General features: G+C 45.2%; 1 protein-coding gene and 1 pseudogene across 7 annotated transcripts in view; one reads left to right on the forward strand and one right to left on the reverse strand.

Moving 5' to 3' along the window:
• Positions 1-14,849, reverse strand: part of STS (steroid sulfatase) — a 344,330-nt gene that overhangs the window by 303,800 nt on the left and 25,681 nt on the right. The gene's annotated exons all lie outside the window — the stretch shown is intronic.
• Positions 7,468-9,503, forward strand: LOC149744406 (high mobility group protein B1 pseudogene; annotated as a pseudogene).

Below are 14,849 nucleotides of genomic sequence, written 5' to 3' on the forward strand. Positions count from 1 at the left end.
TCTCATTGACAGACACTGACGTGTTTATAAGGGAAATCAGTCTTAAGGACCTAAGTATGGGTCCATATACCTTTCCTCCGGAAATGACCATAATTTCAAGTAGTTAGGAGAAAACGGTGAAAATGGCAGAAGGAGGTCAGACGATTTAGTGTAAAGGCAGACAAAAGACAAGCATTCCAAGCAGTGAGGGGCATGGAGATGTAGAGAACACTTAAGTTTTATTTCCTCATGCTTGAGCGATTAGTTCTGGGACCTTGTAAGACAAGGATTATAGGGTCATGGAGCAGAATGATATAATCTGATGATTGGCAACATCCCCGAGGGCAATAATCACAGGGTTCCAAGAAATATGATGAAATTGAGAAAAATATGACTTCTTAAAAACATCTTCAGGCACGGAGTAGGAGTGGGGATGAAGAGAAATGGGCATGAAGGATCTCACTGGAGTGATGAAAACATTCTAAAACTGATTTATGGTGATGATCGCACAACTTGGTAATTTAATGCAAACCACTGAATGGTGCAAGTGGGTGAATTTCAAAATACGTAAAATAAGCCTCAAAAAATTTGTAAACAGGCGTTACATCACTTAAAGAAAAATAACACAGACTGAATTAAAAATGTATATATGTAAATTTAGAACAGAGCGCCCTTGTGTGCCACTGTAAATTGAATAAGGTGGTTGGGCTTTTACATGTTTTATGCTTTTTCTCTCTTTCTGCTAAATGTGAACGTGTGTGTGTGTGACTGACTTGTCTCCTGATGTTCCTGGCAGGGACATGTCCGCTTGGAAGGACCTTCCCCAGCGTCTGTCTGAGGCAGCCCACCAGGATGCGGAGCCAGCACGGCTGAGAGAAGCTAAGGTCTCAGGAAAGGTCAACAATGTGTGGGTAGAAACAAGACAGAAAAGCAAACAGGGTTTGACCCACAGAGTAAACTGTGTAACGGGACGGAGCGTGGGGAATGGCCCAGGGCAGTGGCTCAGGGCCAGAGTTACCAACAACTGGGTTCCTGAGGCTTTAGACTCTGCATCTGGTGCAGGCATGGTGGCTCAAAGGTGCATGGGGTTCTGGGGGGCAAGCACGATGCTTTGCATTGCCCCTGTTTTAAATGAGTACCCGATACTCTTAGGCTTCATGGATCGTCCAAAGTCATGATTTTTAGTAAGATCTCCAAAGACAGCAGTATCTTCAAGATTATTTCCATGGAATTGTCCAAGTTTTTAATTCAAGGCATCTTTTTATCATTGAAAGGCTGCCAAGGGTGGATGCTAATTCTTTCCAATCAAATTTACTTAAATTCAATGATTACCGTATAATACATGGAAAACAGACAGTGAGCCCTATTTGTTAAACATATTTTTATGAATGTAGCAACGGCATATCCGTTTTGGTTTTCAACTACATGGAGACAAATACATTTCATGAATTTTTGTTCTTCCAAAATCCCAGGAAGAAGCAGCACTGAGCATCTTTGCAGGAAAAGCAGAAGTGTTTCCTGCAAGAGATGCTGATGAAGCTGAGAATGTAGTTAATTATGTGCTGCAGGGAAAATTCTCCTGGGACAGCATTGATGCAATAGGGGACTCCAGGTTTGGTGAAGAAGGAAATCCTAAAAGTCTTACTGAAAAACAAAGTCTATGAATAAAAGTGACTAACTGTGGGAAGCATTCCAAGCAAATTGGTAAATAACCAATTGTTACACTGGTAGGAAAATATAAAAGGGGCACAGAAAGGATCCCCAATATCCCTGCTATGCAGTTATCACAGGTCAAAATGACACTAGCCTCTCTAATTTAGCTCACTATTGGAACCAAGAAAAAATAATCATACTCAAAGTATAACTTTATGCACAAGGTTCATTCAGCTTAAAAGATGCAGAAGTGAAAAAAATCACAGGAACATACATTCCATTTGAAAACTTCAGTGGCAGCTATGCTCAAAGGTAGCTGGGAATGTATGGCATTCATGTAATTCTTTAAAGAAGGCCGTCTGGAGTCACCATATTGATTCTTCCAATGGCTCTAATGGAATATATAATTAGGTGCCACGTATATTGCACACACACCATCGTACCCTAGGAGGCTTCATGTCCTAATGAACGCTTGGGCAGTGGCCAGGAGCACCTTTTTTTGCTGAAAATAAGTTGTAAGTAGTCACTCAGCCGCTTTCACACTACTGTTTGATAAAGTCCCTAATCTCGTAATGTGTCCACTGGACACAACTGTATGTGTTGAGGGTGAGGAAATGGGGTTGGAAGAGAGATGGAAATTAGTGCAGTCAACACAGAGAGAAAGGCTCCTGATCTAACTGGAATCTGAATCTTCATAAGGTGATGGGCCATTGGTTCCATCCCCTGGACCTCAGGACACGCAGGTCTGTCCCCAGACCAAAGCACGCTTGGATGGGGGTAATAACACTTTGTGGGTGGAGAGGAGAGGGAGGCCAGGACGCAGGAGAGAGGTAGGTGACGTGTGATGGAGAACAGGCAGGTGGAGGGAGGGTCCCAGAAGACCCCGTTTACTCCCGGCTCCGTGGCCCATTTCAAGTTGGAGAGCAGATTCAACTCAACAACTCAGAGACTCCTGGGATCCCTGCCACCATCTAGAACACCAGCAGCCCCGCCCAACGGCAACTCCCAACAGGACCAGGAATTGCCCCTACGGATTTTCAAGTCCATCTCCAGCCACCAGGACAGGTTTGATGGCCTCTCGGGACCCACGGGCCTCCTTTCGTGACCTTGGAACCATGTGACCCTGTGTTTCAGGTGACTGGTTTCTGGGCCCCTCCCTCCTTGTATTTCACCTGAGCCTTGGCTGTCCCACCTTTCCCAACAGGCTGCCAGGCAGACAGAAACAAGTCTTACAAACGCTCATGATACAAACTGAGGCTTTGCCAGGCGCTCTCTCACGTATAAACTGCATCTTCCTCAACACAAATTCTGAAAGGAGACGCTGTAATTTTACCTCTCAGGGCTGCTCAGCCACAGCAGAGACAACCATCTAAAATGAGGACCTCAACGATGAAGAGAGATTAAACCTGGAGGTGGAAAACAGCACGGCAGTTGCTCAGAAAGCGAAACATAGACTGGCCACATGACTTGGCCAGACCACTTCTGTGTGTACACCCAAAAGAAGCGGAACCACACTCTTAAAGACATCTGCACACCCGGGGCTCACAGCAGCATTGCTCACAAGAGCCAAAAGGTGAAAACCTACATGCTCAGCCACAGGTAAACGGATAAACAAAATGCAGTCCAGCCATAAAATGCTACAGGATTCAGCCATAAAAAGGAACAGAGTTCTACAACGTAGACAAGCCTTGAAAACATGATGCTCAGGGAGCGAAGCCAGACACAAAAGGCCCCATATTGTGTGATCCCATTTATAGGTAACGTCCAGAATAGGTGAATCCATAGACACAGAAAGGAGATGAGTGGTAGAGGCTAAAGAGAAAGGAGGTTGGGTTTGGGGGGGACTGATAAAGGGTATGGGGTTTTGGTGGGGGGAATAATGAACAAGTTCTAGAACTAGAGAGAGGTACCAGTTGAACAAAGTGGCTGGATATACTAAATGCCTCTGAATTACACACTTTAAAACGGTTAATATGCAATTTGCTGAATTTTACCCCAAGTTTTTTTTAAAAAGCGTTAAAAAAGAAACATCAAGCTGAAGTTTACTTTTTAAAAAAACACCACCAAGTCTTCTGATTTCACTAGCGTGATGTTCCAGCCTCAAACTGAGATGTGGACAAACGCCAACCCCCCACTGTGAACGCAAACAGGACTGTAGGTCACCGCTGGTGACAATCTGGGCCCACCAGCGTGGCCCAGGGACCAGAGACTAGGGTCCAATGAACCTTCTGCGTAAGGACAGAAGAAAGGACTACACAGACAGCAGTGGAGTGATAACTTCCAACCAATAAGAGAACACTTTCTGCTGTAAGGCCTGGGTGGACTGAACGGGGCTGGGGGCAGGGGAGAGCTGACCTGGTAGCTAGGATCACAGAAGAAGGATATCACTAGGGTCTACTGGGTGTAGGGAGGCAAGGGCTGTCCAGAGAGACCTATTTTCCAAATCCTATTTAGGCTCCCAGGTCCTGCCACAAAAAGGCATCTGTCGTAGGCAGGATTCTAAGATAGCCTCCATGGCTCCCACCTCCTGGTACCCACATCTTTGTGTGATCCTCTCCTCTTGAGGATGTGTGTGTGTGTGTGGGGGGGGGGGGGGCCTGAGATGTAGGACTTGGCAAAAGTGAAGGAATATGATTGAGGTCTCTAATCAACTTTGTGCAACTCAACGAGGAGATTGAAGCGGGTAGGCCTGGCCTAATCAGGTGACCCCTTGGAAACAGACTCCAAGCAGAGGATTTGCAATCCTCCTGGCCTGGATGGAACAAACAGTCGTGGTGTGAAATGCCTATAGGGAGGGGTGGCCCCTAGGAGCTGAGGGTCCCAGTCCTACAACCACAGGGAACTAGATTCTGCCAACCTGTTGAATGAGCTCAGAAGGGGATCCCAAGCTTTCAGGTGATAATACGACTGTGGCCAATATTTTGCAGGCTTGTAAAGACCGTCGTGAGCAGACGAGCCAGGTAAGCCATGTGGGGACACCTGACCCACAGACACGGAGATAATCAATGGATGTTGTTCTAAGCCCTTAAATGTGCGGTAATTTGTATCCAGTGACGGATAACTACCAAAACATCCACTCCCAAATGTACATAAAATGGTAATAACACCACTGCATTTAACCAGGATGCAACCCTCAGATACAGTGGTCCCCTCCACCAGCAGCCACAGACAGCAGTGACAAGTCGTATCAGTCGGACTTACAAAGAATTTTCAGCTCCTTAAGGCCAACGGTCCTGGTTCCTGGGGCTCTTCCTCTGATGCTGTGAGCCTCCCTCCCATCTGTGCAACTGAAAAACTCCCTTTCTGGGTTTGAGTGAGGGGGCGTTGAGTTTCTGTCACTTCCAACCAAAGAAACCTGAGGGTGCACCCTCTAGCTCTAGATAGTTATGACTATCACCTCCTTGATTAATGAACTCCTCACCTGGACTCATTTGCAATTAGAAGTTCCTGGACTCGATTGCGTGCTGCCGACTGTGATGAGTCTGCCTCAGGAGATGTCAATTATGTGACATGACCCGGCATACCCAGGAAGGCAAATGGCTTTCGACACCCCTTTGGATGAGTCACCCAGGGGATGGGTGACAAGATGGTGGGGCAGGAAAACTCTTGGCCCCAACACTACCTATACAACACAGATTTATTTTTTCCCACCTGTAATATAAGATCCGCCTAGACCAACAACTGTCAAGCCCCAGTTACTTTGTCTTCTGGGGGACAGGTGGCACTGGCCGGACACATTTTTGGTTGTCACAGCTTGTGGGCATTGCTCCACAAGCAACACAGCTGTGCTCACAAGCTGTGACCTTCTACTCACTGGCATCCAGTGTGCAGAAACCAGGGATGCACATGAATATCCCACAAGGCACTGCCAACAAAAGAACGATCCTGCTCCAGGTATCATTCGTGCCAAGGTGGCGCATCGTGTTCTCAGTCCAAGCTCTGTCTTACTAATTCTTAAATGCTTTTTCTAGCCCAGTGGTTGTCAACGAGGGGTGACTCTGCAGCTCGTCCCCAACGCCCGCCCCCAACCCCACCCCCCAGAGGTGTTAGTGGTGTCTGGAGTCATTCTGGTTCTCACAACAGAGCAGGTGCTACTGGCTTCTCCGGGATGGTGTCCAAAGATGCGCCTAAACATCCCACGATGCACAAGACCCATCCCACGACAAAGAATTCCCCAGGCCCACAGATCAACTGTGCCCAGGCTGGGAAATCCTGACGCAGAGGCATACAGGCTTGCTCGCCAAACGACAATTTTCCCTTCTTAATTAACCAAAAATGGACTTGGTACTTTTTTTTTTTTTAACGGAATCACATAGCTGGCCTTTTCAAAGTCAATACATGCCGTTCAGTTTAGTACGTCCAGGGCCACAGAACACCAGGCTGGGCCCTCGTAACCCACACGGTCCATCTGAGTTAGGGGTTCTTTGCCTTTCAGGTGCACAGCCTGGGGAGAAGCTGCCCCTGAGCACACGGGGCACAGAAGCTCTGAGCACAGGTTCCAAAAGGCACAGTCCTTCTGCCCAACTCTTCTGGCCGCATTTAGGTTTCGGAGCGTTGTCACACTATTGCAAAGCTTGGACAGTTCAGAAAGGTCATGAGGTTTTAAGCAGTGGAAGCTGCTTCTGAGGGTATAAGAGAGCATATGATGATACAGTAAATGGGAAAAAAAAACACACCCACATAGTGCAAACACCATCTGATGTTCAAAGTCACCACAAGCTAAAAATGAACCCTGCCCTGTTGGCAATTTACAACCCCAAGTCCTCGGTCTCAAAGACACAAACAAGTGTGGCTAGCTGTGTTTCAGAGCTCAGAATTCTTTGGATTTTACAAAGTAATGGCTTTAAAAAAAATCAAAACTAATTTATTAAAAGGATTCAAAGACCCCCTCAACGCTGAGCTGCCTTAGGACGGCTTTCGGCACTCGTAACGGACACAGTCGTTTTCTACACTGAAAGCATTCATTCTGTCACACGCACCATTCGGCAACTGAAACCACCAAAAACCGTAACCGCGTGAGGTGATGGATGGTCACTAAAATTACGGTGCTCATCATTTGACAATACACATGGTATAGCAAATCACTGTGTTGTACATCTGAAAGGTGTACGATGTTAAGGTCAACGATATCTGAGTAAGACTGGAATATCTATAGATTTGTCATTCAATAAAACTGGAATATATATGTATATATTCACCATTACCTTCATATATATACGTATAAAACATCTATACATGCATATGTTCACCGTTACCTTCACATATATAGGTATAATACATCTATACGTGTATATGTTCACCATTACCTTCATATATATAGATATAATAAATCTATACGTGTATATGTTCACCATTGCCTTCATATATATAGATATAATACATCTATACGTGTATATGTTCACCATTACCTTCATATATATAGATATAATACATCTATACGTGTATATGTTCACCATTACCTTCATATATATAGATATAATACATCTATATGTGTATATGTTCACCATTACCTTCATATATATAGATATCTATATACGTATATATGTACCATTACCTTCATATATATATATACACACACATACTATATCTTCAAATATATCATGCAATCCATGTACCTTGAGCAAAGTTTTAGAAAGCAACCTGCAATCACACATATTAATGGTTCTGCAGCGATAAACACGATGAATATTTGCCTTCTGTCGGCTAAAGAAAGACTATTCAACGGTACATCAATTTTACATTCCTTGATTCAGAACAAGTGTTGCTGCCAGACACTGGGCTTCCAATCTCTTTCTTTTCTTTCTGGTTACAGACAAAGGGCTGTGGATCGGAAGGCAGGGCTCTGTAGAAAAGCAATTGAAGAAGTCAGCCCTGGCAAAGCTGTCCTACGCTGAAGAGTGTCTTGGCCAATCCCGTGAACTCACGTAAGCCCACAGTCTCCTCATCTGTGACAGAGGTGGCACGTAGGGACCCAGGAAACCCTGGCCCAGTGACTCAGCTCAGACAAGCTGGGCGTCCTCCAGCAAAAGTGAAGAGCTGCTAGGAAACCTGGGGGAAGAGCTGCAGACAGGACGCAGGGGCCCTCTCCCCGCTTTCGTCAGGCCTCCAGGGGCTCCTTCCTGTCTCCAGTTCACAGGTGCTAATCAGAGGATGCTCTGCCTCCCCAGGAAGGCTTCAGCAATGTTTGGACCAGGGCGGAGGTGTTCTCAACCCCCTGCGGTGCACAGGACAATCCCACATCAAAGAACGATGCGGGATTGCCGTACACTGAGCTCCATAGAGACAGCGCCGGGGCAAGTGAGAGCCGGACAGGCACTGGGCGACTCTGTGCCTCGCAGAGGAAAAATAATTAAGCATGGGCAAAGGAGATCCTAAGAAGCCGAGAGGCGAAATGTCATCATATGCATTCCTTGTGCAAACTTGCCGGCAGGAGCACAAGAGGAAGCACCCAGATGCTTCCGTCAACTTCTCAGAGTTTTCTAAGAAGTGCTCAGAGAGGTGGTAGACCCCGTCTGCTAAAGAGAAAGGAAAGTTCGAAGACATGGCAAAGGTGGACAAGGCCCGTTATGAAAGAGAAACGAAAACTTCTACCCCTCCTAAAGGGGAAACAAAAGAGAAGTTCAAGGATCCCAATGCACCCAAGAGGCCTCCTTCGGCGTTTTTCTTGTTTTGTTCTGAGTATCGTCCAAAAATCAAAGGAGAGCATCCTGGCCTATCCATTGGCGATGTTGCAAAGAAACTGGGAGAGATGTGGAAAAACACTGCTGCAGATGACAAGCAGCCTTAGGAGAAGACGGCTGCTAAGCTGAAGGAAAACTAAGAAAAGGATATTGCTGCAAACGGAGCTAAAGGGAAGCCTGATGCAGCAAAAAAGGGAGTCGTCAAGGCTGAAAAAGCAAGAAAAAGAAAGAAGAGGAGGAAGATGAGGAAGACGATGAATAAGTTGGTTCCAGCGCAGTTTTTTATTTCCTTGTCTATAAAGCATTTAACCCCCCGTACACAACTCACTCCTTTTAAAGAAAAAATATTGAAATGTAAGGCTGTGTAAGATTTTTTTTTAAACTGTACAGTGTCTTTTTTTGTATAGTTAACACACTACCGAACGTGTCTTTAGATAGCCCTGTCCTGGTGGTATTTTCAATAGCCACTAACCTTGCCTGGTACAGTATGGGGGTTGTAAATTGGCATGGAAATTTAAAGCAGGTTCTTGTTGGTGCACAGCACAAATTACTTATATATGGGGATGGTAGTTTTTTTCATCTTCAGCTGTCTCTGATGCAGCTTATATGAAATAATTGTTGTTCTGTTAGCTGAATACCCCTCTGTAATTGCAAAAAAAAGAAAAGTTGCAGCTGTTTTGTTGACATTCTGAATATGCTTCTAAGTAAACACAATTTTTTTTATTAGTATTGTTGTCCTTTTCATAGGTCTGAAGTTTCTTCCTAAGGGGAAGCTAGTCTTTTGCTTTTGCCCATTTTGGATCACACGAATTATTACAGTGTTTATCTTTCGTAGAGTTAGCTGATAAAAAGCTTTCGTGTACACACCCTGCATACTCATGATGAGGGTGATAAGAGCTTAATTGAGACAGTTTTCATCCATAACTAAAACTCAAATCTTGATCGGTGGATATCAGATGTCACATAGCCCAGGTTCATTTACAAAGTGAAGAGTAACCAATCTACTCACAGCACGGGATTATTAGGATCAAACATTTTGAAAGTCTGTCCTTGAAGGACTAATAGAAAAGTATGTTCTAATCTTTACATGAGGACTCTACATCCTTTAACTCCCATTACCATGTAATGGCAGTTATATTTGCAGTTCCCACATTTAAGACTGAGAATGTATCCTCAAAAGCGTGAGCTTAAAATACAAGACTGCCATATTACGTATTTTTTTGTGGTTGTTGACAAAGTCCCAACAAAGGCTCTGGAGAAAAAGTGCTGGCTGTAAATGTCTTCTCCTATTTATCTAAATATGGATTGTTTAGGAAACTTGAGATCCTCCATTAAAGGTATTTTTAATTAATTGGGCCAACTTTTAAAATTGTATACCACATTTTAAATCAGGTATATTTTCCTATATTATGGTTTGCCCCTTTATAAATGAAATAGACATGAGGGAAGAAGGCAAGCTTTGTATTTCAGTGTGAATTACCTGATTTATCTGAATTTGATTTTTCTTTACAACACTCAAGCTCATTCATCAGGGTCATATGTTTATCTGCTTAACAGTTTAGGGAACAATTTGGCAATTTTGTCGTTTTTGAGATTATCGTTCTCTTAAAGTGCCAGTGTTTTAAAATAGCGTTCTTGCAATTTTACACGCTTTTGTGATGGAGTGCTGTTTTGTTATATAATTTTGACTTGGATTCTTTCCATTTGCATTTGTTTTATGTAATTTCAGGAGGAATACTGAACATCTGTGTCCTGGATGATACTAAATAAACTAATAATTGCAGAGGTTTTAAAAAACGATAAAAGAATGATGCGGCCCCAAAAGTCAGCACTGTGGTGCCCAGGCTGAGGAACCCTGCTCCACCGCAAAGCTCTGACTGATGCATTTTACTCTATTGTTTTATGAAGTATAGTTGATTTACAATGTTGTGTTAATTTCAGGTGCAGACCACCGTGATTCAGGGTTTTTGCAGATTATACTCCATTACAGGTTATTACAAGAGAATGGCTGTAATTCCCCGTGCTATACAGTAAATCCTTGTTGCTTACCTATTTTATATAGAGTAGTCTGTATCTGTTAATCCCATACCCCCAGTTTGTCCCTCCAACGTCCCTCTCCCCTTTAGTAACCATAAGTTTGTTTTCTGTGTCTGTTTTGCATGTGCATTCATTTGTATTATTTTTGAGATTCCACATACATGTGATATCATAGAGTATCTGTCTTTTTCTGTCTGACTTATTTCACTAAGCATAAGACACTCTAGGTCCATCGATGTGGCTGCAAATGGCAATATTTTATTCTTTTTTATGGCTGAGTAATATTCCATTGTATATATATACCACATCTTCTTTATCCAACCGTCTGTTGATGGGCACTTGGGTTGCTTCCATGTCTTGGCTATTGTGAATAGTGCCTTGTGCATTTTAAATGCTTATTGTAGGTCAGTGGTTGTCATCTGGAGCTGAAGGGACATGGGGCAACACCTGGAGACAAGTCTGGTTGTCACATTTGGGAGGGGGGTTGATACTGCCATCTAGCAGGTGGGTCCTAAATATCCTCCACGCACAGGTCAGTCCCTACAGCAAAGCGTCTTCCAGTTCTGCAGCTGAGAAACCCTGGGGTAGACAAATTAACTGTAAAGGAGACCTCCCCACCCCAACTCTCCATCTATCTGGAGACAAGACAACTCCCCCATCCTGGAACCACTAAAGAGGAACACTGGACCCGGGACCCATTCAGTCTCACCTGCAGGCTTCCTACCAGAGTTGACAGTCAAGCCGGCTGCCCCAGCTGAGCCCAGCTGAGCCCAGCACTTGATGCTCATGAGAGGCATTTAATGATCCCTGACACTGGCACTTGCAGCATTTCCCGAGTTTTGTTTTCCATCTTGGACAGCCTTGGAGGTGAGACTGCAATTGTGTTTCATCATTGCTACACCTTTTTTTTTTTTTTTTTTTTTTTGCAGTATGCGGGCCTCTTAACTGCTGTGGCCTCTCCCGTTGCGGAGCAAAGGCTCCGGACGCGCAGGCTCAGCGGCCATGGCTCATGGGCCCAGCCGCTCTGCGGCATGTGGGATCTTCCCGGACCGGGGCACGAACCCGTGTCCCCTGTATCGGCAGGCGGGCTCCCAACCACTGCGCCACCAGGGAAGCCCTGCTACACCTTTTTTTACCTGGATCCCAGGGGTCCTAGGTAAGAGTTCACTGACTGACTGATAGAGTTTTACAAGGTTAATATCCAAACAAAGTGGGGATTTTAATCAGAAGACAAGAAGCAAAGAAAACAACAGAGGTGGCGACTGGTCTGCAGAACACAGCTTAGGATTTTTACCCATAAACTTTTTTTTTTTTTTTTTTTTTTTTACGGTATGCGGGCCTCTCACTATCGTGCCCTCTCCCGTTGCGGAGCACAGGCTCTGGACGCGCAGGCTCAGTGGCCACGGCTCACGGGCCCAGCCGCTCCGCGGCATGTAGGATCTTCCCGGACCGGGGCACGAACCCACGTCCCCTGCATTGTCAGGCGGACTCTCAACCACTGCGCCACCGGGGAGGCCCTACCCATAAACTTTTAATGCCTGTTTCATCCAGTCTTTTAAGGGAGGCCTGACATTTACTGTTTCGCTTTTAAATACAAATAGAGGGAGACTTTATATCTTTTTTTTTTTTCCCACGCAGTGAAAGCTTTTACAGTTCTGAATCCTGATGGCACCAGCTGTTACATTAAAATCTCATTATAAATGAATATGGGGCAATACCTCAGTTGGGAAATATGAATGACCCTGGAGACACCAATTCATAGGAATAATCTGTCAGGTATTGCCATGGGTTTACTGAACACACAGAGTGCCCTATGGCAAATAACCAGGCTGCGGAGTAATCTTCCAATAAAATAGTTTCACCATTTTTAGTAACATCATCTTGGATGGCAATTGTTTCTAGCAGCCCTCTGATTCAATCTGCAAGGGTGAGCACAAAGGGCAAAACTGATGTGGACTGGAAACCTGCGGATACCTGGATAAGAAGTAAAGTAAGCAAGAGCTAGACATCTTAATTCATTCCGATCATTCATTCACAAGGGAAACGTGGAGGGTGAGGCTGAATGGGGGGTTACATGCATTTCTTAGCATCTATCTCTGGGGGAAAAAATAATATATTTGGCTGGTTCATAACAGGTAGATTATGTATGGCATGCATTGCAAAGGACACTCTGTCCCAGAGGCTGATTTCTCTATAATTGACGTACATTTGCAGAATGGACAGGCTGATTTCTGAACCACAGACTCATTCCCTGTTTAACCCAGCTCCTTTATACAGAAGCCAAACCCTGTCTACGTGGCCAAACACTGGAATAATAAACAGCACATCCGAAAACATAGCCAGTGTAGCCACAAGGAGTGGTGGAAGCCATGGTCCTGAGGACACACTCAGTGATCGACGTACACGCCTCTCAAGTAGGTAGGAAATCTGGTTGTCATTTTTCAGGACACAGATTCAAGTGGCTCATGCCAGACTTTGAACTTGTATATTTAGAACAGAAAATAAAGATGTGTGGGACTTCCCGGGTGGCACAGTGGTTAAGAATCCACCTGTCAATGCAGGGAACACGGGTTCAAGCCCTGGTCCGGGAAGATCCCACATCTGCAGAGCAACTAAGCCCGTACTCCACAACTACTGAGCCTGCGCTCTAGAGCCCGTGAGCCACAACTACTGAGCCCATGAGCCACAACTTCTGAGCCCACGTGCCACAACTACTTAAGCCCGCGTGTCTAGAGCCGGTGCTCCGCAACAAGAGAAGCCACCGCAGTGAGAAGCCCACGCACCGCAAGGAAAAGTAGCCCCCGCTCGCCGCAACTAGAGGAAGCCCTCACGCAGCAACGAAGACTCAACGCAGCCAAAAAAAAAAAAAACAACCAAATTCCTAAGTATGAAAAAAAAGGAAAGAAGAGAAAGATGTGACATGGAAAAAAGGTAAAAAAAAAAAAAAAGTGGAACTGCTATTAACTCCTTCTCAAAATTATGTTTCGGAAAAGCAGCAAGTACTAAGCTGAGAATGACGCTCGTCTTTCATGGAATACATTTGACAGCAAATACTTCTTATTCATATTCCTTGTATCCAGCGCAGAAGCAGTGGTTCTAATACTTTGATAGCTATAGGGTTAATGGACCCAATTTCTCTTTTCAGTCAAGCTACAGCACAAAGTGCACCTCTTTACTCACTTCTTCTTAGGTTTCTTGTTTTTACCCGCAGGTGTTTTCGAGGTATGAATTTCATCCAGAAAGAATCAAATAAAAGACTACTAGGCAATTGCTTTCCTCTCCCACAAGACCTCCTTGTTCCAGAGCAAACAAACAAATGAATACATATCAATTGTTGCAGGTGGTTTTACAGATTTTTTTTTCTTAAAAGGTAACACTCCAGATAAAACACATACTAACTTTCATTAGTCCCAGGCCAGATAATTCAAACCTCCATCTGCCCATAGCTAACTAACACTTAGCCCTTCGACTTACGTAATTAACTCTTACCCCATGTATTATTTAACCATTCCAGAAAAGGAACAAAAGAGGACCTATAGACAAATTAACTATTCCCAGAAGCAAAAAAAAAAAAAAAAAAAAATCCAACTCATCAACTCATGAGGCTTTCAGACAGAGCTATTCTCTGGCACACAGAGAAGGTGCCTTGACCTTAGGGACCTCACACAGCTTTTCCACTGACTGCACTGGACAGCACCCCAGCCAAGAGCTCCGGGCTTTGAATACTCATTGGGCAGCCCGGGGAAGTTATATGGACTTATATCACAGGCTGTAAAGTCATCACCGGATAACTGGTGAAGCTCTCATAAAAAAGTTACTTAACACCTGTGTTTCTTCACGTGGTCCTCCCTCAGGCCCCTAGTGTCTCATCTATAAATCAGAGGGGAGCTGGGCTTCCTGAAATGATCAGTCACAGTAATCAAACGGACATGCCTATCATTTTTGAATACTGCACCGTGATCTTTCTTTTGCTGCTGGCACCCTGAAGTGGGAGAGGGGAAAAAAAGTGGACATGTACTCAGAGCATCTCGTGTGTGCATGGGAGTGTCCACGCCACTGTGCACAGCAGGCAGGTGTGGCAGGTGCACACGTGTGGGCGGAGAAGCTGAGGGTGCTGGAAAGCAGTGGGGAGGTGGGCGTCACACGTGGGGACAACTGCTCCCCCACTGGAAGGCACCGGGGTGCGGGTGAGGCCATGCGCAGCCGGTGCTGCGTTCCGGATGCCCTGTGCACGGCCCGCAGCACAGCAGCCCTGCATCCCTGACTATCACGTGTCTCGCTCCCCCGGCACGCGGCATACAGAGCCCCGAGGAAGGCATTCCCGGCCAACACCAAGGGTGGGGAAGTCGGCCGGGCAGCCCTGAGCCTGCTGGACAGAAAGCAGCACAGAGGAAGTGAGCCCGGATGCCTCAGCCCACACGTCTGGGGGCACGGGTACCCCGGGAAAGATAACTGTCAGCGTTTCTCTTTTCACCTGTCCCCTCCCATCCATCATTATTT

This window comes from Delphinapterus leucas, chromosome X, assembly GCF_059928025.1.
Source record: "Delphinapterus leucas isolate spDelLeu-1000000601 "Yukka" chromosome X, BTC_Dleu_Yukka2, whole genome shotgun sequence".
NCBI lineage: Eukaryota > Metazoa > Chordata > Mammalia > Artiodactyla > Monodontidae > Delphinapterus > Delphinapterus leucas.